Here is an 8,142-nt window from a genome sequence, read left to right on the forward strand (position 1 = left end):
GGGCAAGAGAGTGAGAGCGGGACAGAGGGCGAGAGAGAGAGAGAGCGGGACATAGGGCGAGAGAGAGAGAGAGCGGGATAGAGGGCGAGAAAGAGAGAGAGAGCAGGATAGAGGGCGAGAGAGAGAGAGAGCGGGATAGAGGGCGCGAAAGAGAGAGAGCGGGATAGAGGGCGAGAGAGAGACAGAGCGGGATAGAGGGTGAGAGAGAGAGAGAGCGTGATAGAGGGCGAGAGAGGGAGAATGGGATAGAGGGCGAGAGAGAGAGACAGAGCGGGATAGAGGGCGAGAGAGAGAGAGAGCGGGATAGAGGGCGAGAGAGAGAGAGCAGGATAGAGGGCGAGAGAGAGACAGAGTGGGATAGAGGGCGAGAGAGAGAGAGCGGGATAGAGGGCGAGAGAGAGAGAGAGCGGGATAGAGGGCGAGAAAGAGAGAGAGAGCAGGATAGAGGGCGAGAGAGAGACAGAGTGGGATAGAGGGCGAGAGAGAGAGAGCGGGATATAGGGCGAGAGAGAGAGAGAGAGCGGGATAGATGGCGAGAGAGGGAGAATGGGATAGAGGGCGAGAGAGAGAGAGCGGGATACAGGGCGAGAGAGAGAGAGAGCGGGATAGAGGGCAAGAGAGAGACAGAGCGGGATAGTGGGCGATAGAGAGACAGAGCGGGATAGAGGGCGAGAGAGAGCGGGATAGAGGGTGAGAGAGAGTGGGATAGAGGGCGAGAGAGAGAGCGGGATAGAGGGCGAGAGATAGAGAGAGAGAGCGGGATAGAGGGCGACTCGCAGAGATAGAGAGGGATAGAGGACGAGAGAGATAGAGAGGGATAGAGGACGAGAGAGAGAGAGCGGGATAGAGGGAGCGAGAGAGAGACCGGGATAGAGGACGAGAGAGAGAGAGAGCGGGATAGAGGGAGAGAGAGAGAGAGAGAGCGGGATAGAGGGCGAGAGAGAGAGAGAGCGGGATAGAGGGCGAGAGAGAGAGAGAGAGCGGGATAGAGGGCGAGAGAGGGAGAACGGGATAGAGGGCGAGAGAGAGAGAAAGAGCGGGATAGAGGGCGAGAGAGAGAGAGAGCGGGATAGAGGGCGAGAGAGAGAGAGAGCAGGATAGAGGGCGAGAGAGAGAGAGAGCAGGATAGAGGGCGAGAGAGTGAGAACGGGATAGAGGGCGAGAGAGAGAGAGAGAGCGGGATAGATGGCGAGAGAGGGAGAATGGGATAGAGGGCGAGAGAGAGAGAGAGCGGGATACAGGGCGAGAGAGAGAGAGAGCGGGATATAGGGCGAGAGAGAGAGAACGGGATAGAGGGCGAGAGAGAGAGAGTGGGATAGAGGGAGAGAGAGAGAGAGCGGCATAGAGGGCGAGAGAGAGAGAGCGGGATAGAGGGCGAGAGAGAGAGAGAGCGGGATAGAGGGCGAGAGAGAGAGAGAGCGGGATAGAGGGCGAGAGAGAGAGAGAGCAGGATAGAGGGCGAGAGAGGGAGAACGGGATAGAGGGCGAGAGAGAGAGAGAGAGCGGGATAGATGGCGAGAGAGGGAGAATGGAATAGAGGGCGAGAGAGAGAGAGCGGGATACAGGGCGAGAGAGAGAGAGAGCGGGATAGAGGGCGAGACTGGGAGAACGGGATAGAGGGCGAGAGAGAGAGAGAGGGATAGAGGGCGAGAAAGAGAGAGAGAGCGGGATTAGAGGGCGACAGAGAGACAGAGCGGGATAGAGGGCGAGAGAGAGACAAAGTGGGATGGAGGGCGAGAGAGAGCGGGATAGAGGGCGAAAGAGAGTGGGATAGAGGGCGAGAGAGAGAGCGGGATAGAGGGCGAGAGATAGAGAGAGAGAGCTGGATAGAGGGCGACTCGCAGAGATAGAGAGGGATAGAGGACGAGAGAGATAGAGAGGGATAGAGGACGAGAGAGAGAGAGCGGGATAGAGTGAGCGAGAGAGAGACCGGGATAGAGGACGAGAGAGAGCGGGATAGAGGGAGAGAGAGAGAGCGGGATAGAGGGCGAGAGAGAGAGAGAGCGGGATAGAGGGCGAGAGAGAGAGAGAGAGCGGGATAGAGGGCGAGAGAGGGAGAACGGGATAGAGGGCGAGAGAGAGAGAGAGAGCGGGATAGAGGGCGAGAGAGAGAGAGAGAGAGCGGGATAGAGGGCGAGAGAGGGAGAACGGGATGGAGGGCGAGAGAGAGAGAGCGGGATAGAGTGCGAGTCGCAGAGAGAGAGGGCGGGATAGAGGGCGAGAGAGAGAGAGAACGGGATAGAGGGAGAGAGAGAAAGACCGGGATAGAGGGCGAGAGAGAGCAGAATACAGGGCGAGAGAGGGTGAACGGGACATAGGGCGAGAGAGAGAGAGAGAGCGGGATAGAGGGCGAGAGAGGGAGAACGGGATAGAGGGCGAGAGAGAGAGACAGAGCGGGATAGAGGGCGAGAGAGAGAGAGAGCGGGATAGAGGGCGAGAAAGAGAGAGAGAGCGGGATAGAGGGCGAGAGAGAGAGCGGGATAGAGGGCGAGAGAGAGAGAGCGGGATAGAGGGCGAGAGAGAGAGAGAGCGGGATAGAGGGCGAGAGAGATAGCGGGATAGAGGGTGGGAGAGAGAGGGATAGAGGGCAGGAGAGAGAGGGATAGAGGGCGGGAGAGAGAGGGATAGAGGGCGGGAGAGAGAGGGATAGAGGGCGGGAGAGAGAGGGATAGAGGGCGAGAGAGAGAGCGGGATAGAGGGCGAGAGAGAGAGAGAGCGGGATAGAGAGCGAGAAAGAGAGAAAGAGCGGGACAGAGTGCGAGAGAGAGAGAGAGCGTGATAGAGGGCGAGAGAGTGAGAGCGGGACAGAGGGCGAGAGAGAGAGAGAGCGGGATAGAGGGCGAGAGAGAGAGAGAGCGGGGTAGAGGGCAAGAAAGAGAGAGAGCGGGTAGAGGGCGAGAGAGAGAGAGAGCGGGATAGAGGGCGAGAAAGAGAGAGAGCGGGATAGAGGGCGAGAGAGAGACAGAGCGGGATAGAGGGCGAGAGAGAGAGAGATCGGGATAGAGGGCGAGAAAGAGAGAGAGCGGTATAGAGGGCGAGAGAGAGAGAGCGGGATAGAGGGCGAGAGAGAGAGAGAGCGGGATAGAGGGCGAGAGAGAGACAGAGCAGGATAGAGGGCGAGACAGAGCGGGATAGACGGCGAGAGAGAGTGGGATAGATGGCGAGAGAGAGCGGGATAGAGGGCGAGAGAGATAGAGAGGGATGGAGGACGAGAGAGAGGGAGCGGGATAGTGGGAGCGAGAGAGAGACCGGGATAGAGGACGAGAGAGAGAGAGCGGGATAGAGGGAGGGAGAGAGCGGGATAGAGGGCGAGAGAGAGAGAGAGCGGGATAGAGGGCGAGAGAGAGACAGAGCAGGATAGAGGGCGAGACAGAGCGGGATAGACGGCGAGAGAGAGTGGGATAGATGGCGAGAGAGAGCGGGATAGAGGGCGAGAGAGATAGAGAGGGATGGAGGACGAGAGAGAGGGAGCGGGATAGTGGGATCGAGAGAGAGACCGGGATAGAGGACGAGAGAGAGAGAGCGGGATAGAGGGAGGGAGAGAGCGGGATAGAGGGCGAGAGAGAGAGAGAGCGTGATAGAGGGCGAGAGAGAGAGAGAGAGCGGGATAGAGGGCGAGAGAGGGAGAACGGGATAGAGGGCGAGAGAGGGAGAGAGAGCGGGATAGAGGGCGAGAGAGGGAGAACGGGATAGAGGGCGAGAGAGAGAGAGCAGGATAGAGGGCGAGTCGCAGAGAGAGAGAGCGGGATAAAGGGCAAGAGAGAGAGAGAGCGGGATAGAGGGCGAGAGAGAGAGGGAGCGGGATAGAGGGCGAGAAAGAGAGAGAGAGCGGGATAGAGGGCGAGAGAGAGAGAGAGGGATAGAGGGCGAGAAAGAGAGAGAGAGCGGGATAGAGGGCAAGAGAGTGAGAGCGGGACAGAGGGCGAAAGAGAGAGAGACCGGGATAGAGGACGAGAGAGAGAGAGAGCGGGATAGAGTGAGAGAGAGAGAGAGAGAGAGCGGGATAGAGGGCGAGAGAGAGAGAGAGAGCAGTATCGAGGGCGAGAGAGAGAGAGAGCGGGATAGAGGGCGAGAGAGTGAGAGCGGGACAGAGGGCGAGAGAGAGAGCGGGATAGAGGGCGAGAGAGAGACAGAGCGGGTTAGAGGGCGAGAGAGAGAGAGAGCGGGATAGAGGGTGAGAGAGTGAGAGCGGGACAGAGGGCGAGAGAGAGAGCGGGATAGAGGGCGAGAGAGAGAGAGAGCGGGATAGAGGGTGAGAGAGTGAGAGCGGGACAGAGGGCGAGAGAGAGAGCGGGATAGAGGGCGAGAGAGAGAGAGAGCGGGATAGAGGGCGAGAAAGAGAGAGTGAGCGGGGTAGAGGGAGAGAGAGAGAGGGAGCGGGATAGAGGGCGAGATAGAGAGAGAGCGGGATAGAGGGCGAGAGAGAGACAGAGCGGGTTAGAGGGCGAGAGAGAGCGGGATAGAAGACGAGAGAGCGGGATAGAGGGCGAGAGAGAGAGAGAGCGGGGTAGAGGGCAAGAAAGAGAGAGAGCGGGGTAGAGGGCGAGAGAGAGAGAGAGCGGGATAGAGTGAGCGAGAGAGAGACCGGGATAGAGGACGAGAGAGAGAGAGAGCGGGATAGAGGGAGAGAGAGAGAGAGAGAGCGGGATAGAGGGCGAGAGAGAGAGAGAGCGGGATAGAGGGCGAGAGAGAGAGAGAGAGCGGGATAGATGGCGAGAGAGGGAGAACGGGATAGAGGGCGAGAGAGAGAGAGAGAGCGGGATAGAGGGCGAGAGAGAGAGAGAGAGAGCGGGATAGAGGGCGAGAGAGGGAGAACGGGATGGAGGGCGAGAGAGAGAGAGCGGGATAGAGTGCGAGTCGCAGAGAGAGAGGGCGGGATAGAGGGCGAGAGAGAGAGAGAACGGGATAGAGGGAGAGAGAGAAAGACCGGGATAGAGGGCGAGAGAGAGCAGAATACAGGGCGAGAGAGGGTGAACGGGACATAGGGCGAGAGAGAGAGAGAGAGCGGGATAGAGGGCGAGAGAGGGAGAACGGGATAGAGGGCGAGAGAGAGAGACAGAGCGGGATAGAGGGCGAGAGAGAGAGAGAGCGGGATAGAGGGCGAGAAAGAGAGAGAGAGCGGGATAGAGGGCGAGAGAGAGAGCGGGATAGAGGGCGAGAGAGAGAGAGCGGGATAGAGGGCGAGAGAGAGAGAGAGCGGGATAGAGGGCGAGAGAGATAGCGGGATAGAGGGTGGGAGAGAGAGGGATAGAGGGCAGGAGAGAGAGGGATAGAGGGCGGGAGAGAGAGGGATAGAGGGCGGGAGAGAGAGGGATAGAGGGCGGGAGAGAGAGGGATAGAGGGCGAGAGAGAGAGCGGGATAGAGGGCGAGAGAGAGAGAGAGCGGGATAGAGAGCGAGAAAGAGAGAAAGAGCGGGACAGAGTGCGAGAGAGAGAGAGAGCGTGATAGAGGGCGAGAGAGTGAGAGCGGGACAGAGGGCGAGAGAGAGAGAGAGCGGGATAGAGGGCGAGAGAGAGAGAGAGCGGGGTAGAGGGCAAGAAAGAGAGAGAGCGGGTAGAGGGCGAGAGAGAGAGAGAGCGGGATAGAGGGCAAGAAAGAGAGAGAGCGGGTAGAGGGCGAGAGAGAGAGAGAGCGGGATAGAGGGCGAGAAAGAGAGAGAACGGGATAGAGGGCGAGAGAGTGAGAGCGGGATAGAGGGCGAGAAAGAGAGAGAGGGCGGGATTAGAGGGCAAGAGAGTGAGAGCGGGACAGAGGGCGAGAGAGAGAGAGAGCGGGACATAGGGCGAGAGAGAGAGAGAGCGGGATAGAGGGCGAGAAAGAGAGAGAGAGCAGGATAGAGGGCGAGAGAGAGAGAGCGGGATAGAGGGCGCGAAAGAGAGAGAGCGGGATAGAGGGCGAGAGAGAGACAGAGCGGGATAGAGGGTGAGAGAGAGAGAGAGAGCGTGATAGAGGGCGAGAAAGAAAGAGAGCGGGATAGAAGGCGAGAGAGAGACAGAGCGGGATAGAGGGCGAGAGAGAGAGAGAGCAGGATAGAGGGCGAGAGAGAGACAGAGTGGGATACAGGGCGAGAGAGAGAGAGCGGGATAGAGGGCGAGAGAGAGACAGAGCGGGATAGAGGGCGAGAAAGAGAGAGAGCGGGATAGAGGGCGAGAGAGAGACAGAGCGGGATAGAGGGCGAGAGAGAGACAGAGCGGGATAGAGGGCGAGAGAGAGCGGGATAGAGGGCGAGAGAGAGTGGGATAGAGGGCGAGAGAGAGAGCGGGATAGAGGACGAGAGAGAGAGAGAGCGGGATAGAGGGCGAGAGAGAGCGGGATAGAGGGCGAGAGATAGAGAGAGTGAGTGGGATAGAGGGCGACTCGCAGAGACAGAGAGGGATAGAGGACGAGAGAGATAGAGAGGGATAGAGGACGAGAGAGAGAGAGCGGGATAGAGGGAGCGAGAGAGAGACCGGGATAGAGGACGAGAGAGAGAGAGAGCGGGATAGAGGGAGAGAGAGAGAGAGAGAGCGGGATAGGGGGCGAGAGAGAGAGAGAGCGGGATAGAGGGCGAGAGAGAGAGAGAGAGCGGGATAGAGGGCGAGAGAGGGAGAACGGGATAGAGGGCGAGAGAGAGAGAAAGAGCGGGATAGAGGGCGAGAGAGAGAGAGAGAGAGCGGGATAGAGGGCGAGAGAGGGAGAACGGGATAGAGGGCGTGAGAGAGAGAGCGGGATAGAGGGCGAGTCGCAGAGAGAGAGAGCGGGATAGAGGGCGAGAGAGAGAGAGAACGGGATAGAGGGAGAGAGAGAGAGAGAGAGAGCGGGATAGAGGGCGAGAGAGGGAGAACGGGATAGAGGGCGAGAGAGAGAGACAGAGCGGGATAGAGGGCGAGAGAGAGAGAGAGCGGGATAGAGGGCGAGAGAGAGTGGGATAGAGGGCGAGAGAGAGAGCGGGATAGAGGGCGAGAGATAGAGAGAGAGAGCGGGATAGAGGGCGACTCGCAGAGATAGAGAGGGATAGAGGACGAGAGAGATAGAGAGGGATAGAGGACGAGAGTGAGAGAGCGGGATAGAGGGAGCGAGAGAGAGAGCGGGATAGAGGACGAGAGAGAGAGAGAGCGGGATAGAGGGAGAGAGAGAGAGAGAGCGGATAAGAGGCGAGAGAGAGAGAGAGCGGGATAGAGGGCGAGAGAGAGAGAGATTGAGCGGGATAGAGGGCGAGAGCGGGAGAACGGGATAGAGGGCGAGAGAGAGAGAGAGAGCGGGATAGAGGGCGAGAGAGAGAGAGAATGGGATAGAGGGAGAGAGAGAAAGACCGGGATAGAGGGCGAGAGAGAGCGGAATACAGGGCGAGAGAGGGAGAACGGGACATAGGGCGAGAGAGAGAGAGAGAGCGGGATAGAGGGCGAGAGAGGGAGAACGGGATAGAGGGCGAGAGAGAGAGACAGAGCGGGATAGAGGGCGAGAGAGAGAGAGAGCGGGATAGAGGGCGAGAAAGAGAGAGAGAGCGGGATAGAGGGCGAGAGAGAGAGAGCGGGATAGAGGGCGAGAGAGAGAGAGCGGGATAGAGGGCGAGAGAGAGAGAGAGCGGGATAGAGGGCGAGAGAGAGACAGAGCGGGATAGAGGGCGAGAGAGAGCGAGAGAGCGGGATAGATGGCGAGAGAGGGAGAACGGGATAGAGGGCGAGAGAGAGACAGAGCGGGATAGAGGGCGAGAGAGAGAGAGAGAGCGGGATAGATGGCGAGAGAGGGAGAACGGGATAGAGGGCGAGAGAGAGAGAGAGAGCGGGATAGAGGGCGAGAGAGAGAGAGAGAGAGCGGGATAGAGGGCGAGAGAGGGAGAACGGGATGGAGGGCGAGAGAGAGAGAGCGGGATAGAGTGCGAGTCGCAGAGAGAGAGGGCGGGATAGAGGGCGAGAGAGAGAGAGAACGGGATAGAGGGAGAGAGAGAAAGACCGGGATAGAGGGCGAGAGAGAGCAGAATACAGGGCGAGAGAGGGTGAACGGGACATAGGGCGAGAGAGAGAGAGAGAGCGGGATAGAGGGCGAGAGAGGGAGAACGGGATAGAGGGCGAGAGAGAGAGACAGAGCGGGATAGAGGGCGAGAGAGAGAGAGAGCGGGATAGAGGGCGAGAAAGAGAGAGAGAGCGGGATAGAGGGCGAGA

The sequence above is a fragment of the Cetorhinus maximus genome, unplaced genomic scaffold, assembly GCF_964194155.1.
Source record: "Cetorhinus maximus unplaced genomic scaffold, sCetMax3.hap1.1 HAP1_SCAFFOLD_1581, whole genome shotgun sequence".
NCBI lineage: Eukaryota > Metazoa > Chordata > Chondrichthyes > Lamniformes > Cetorhinidae > Cetorhinus > Cetorhinus maximus.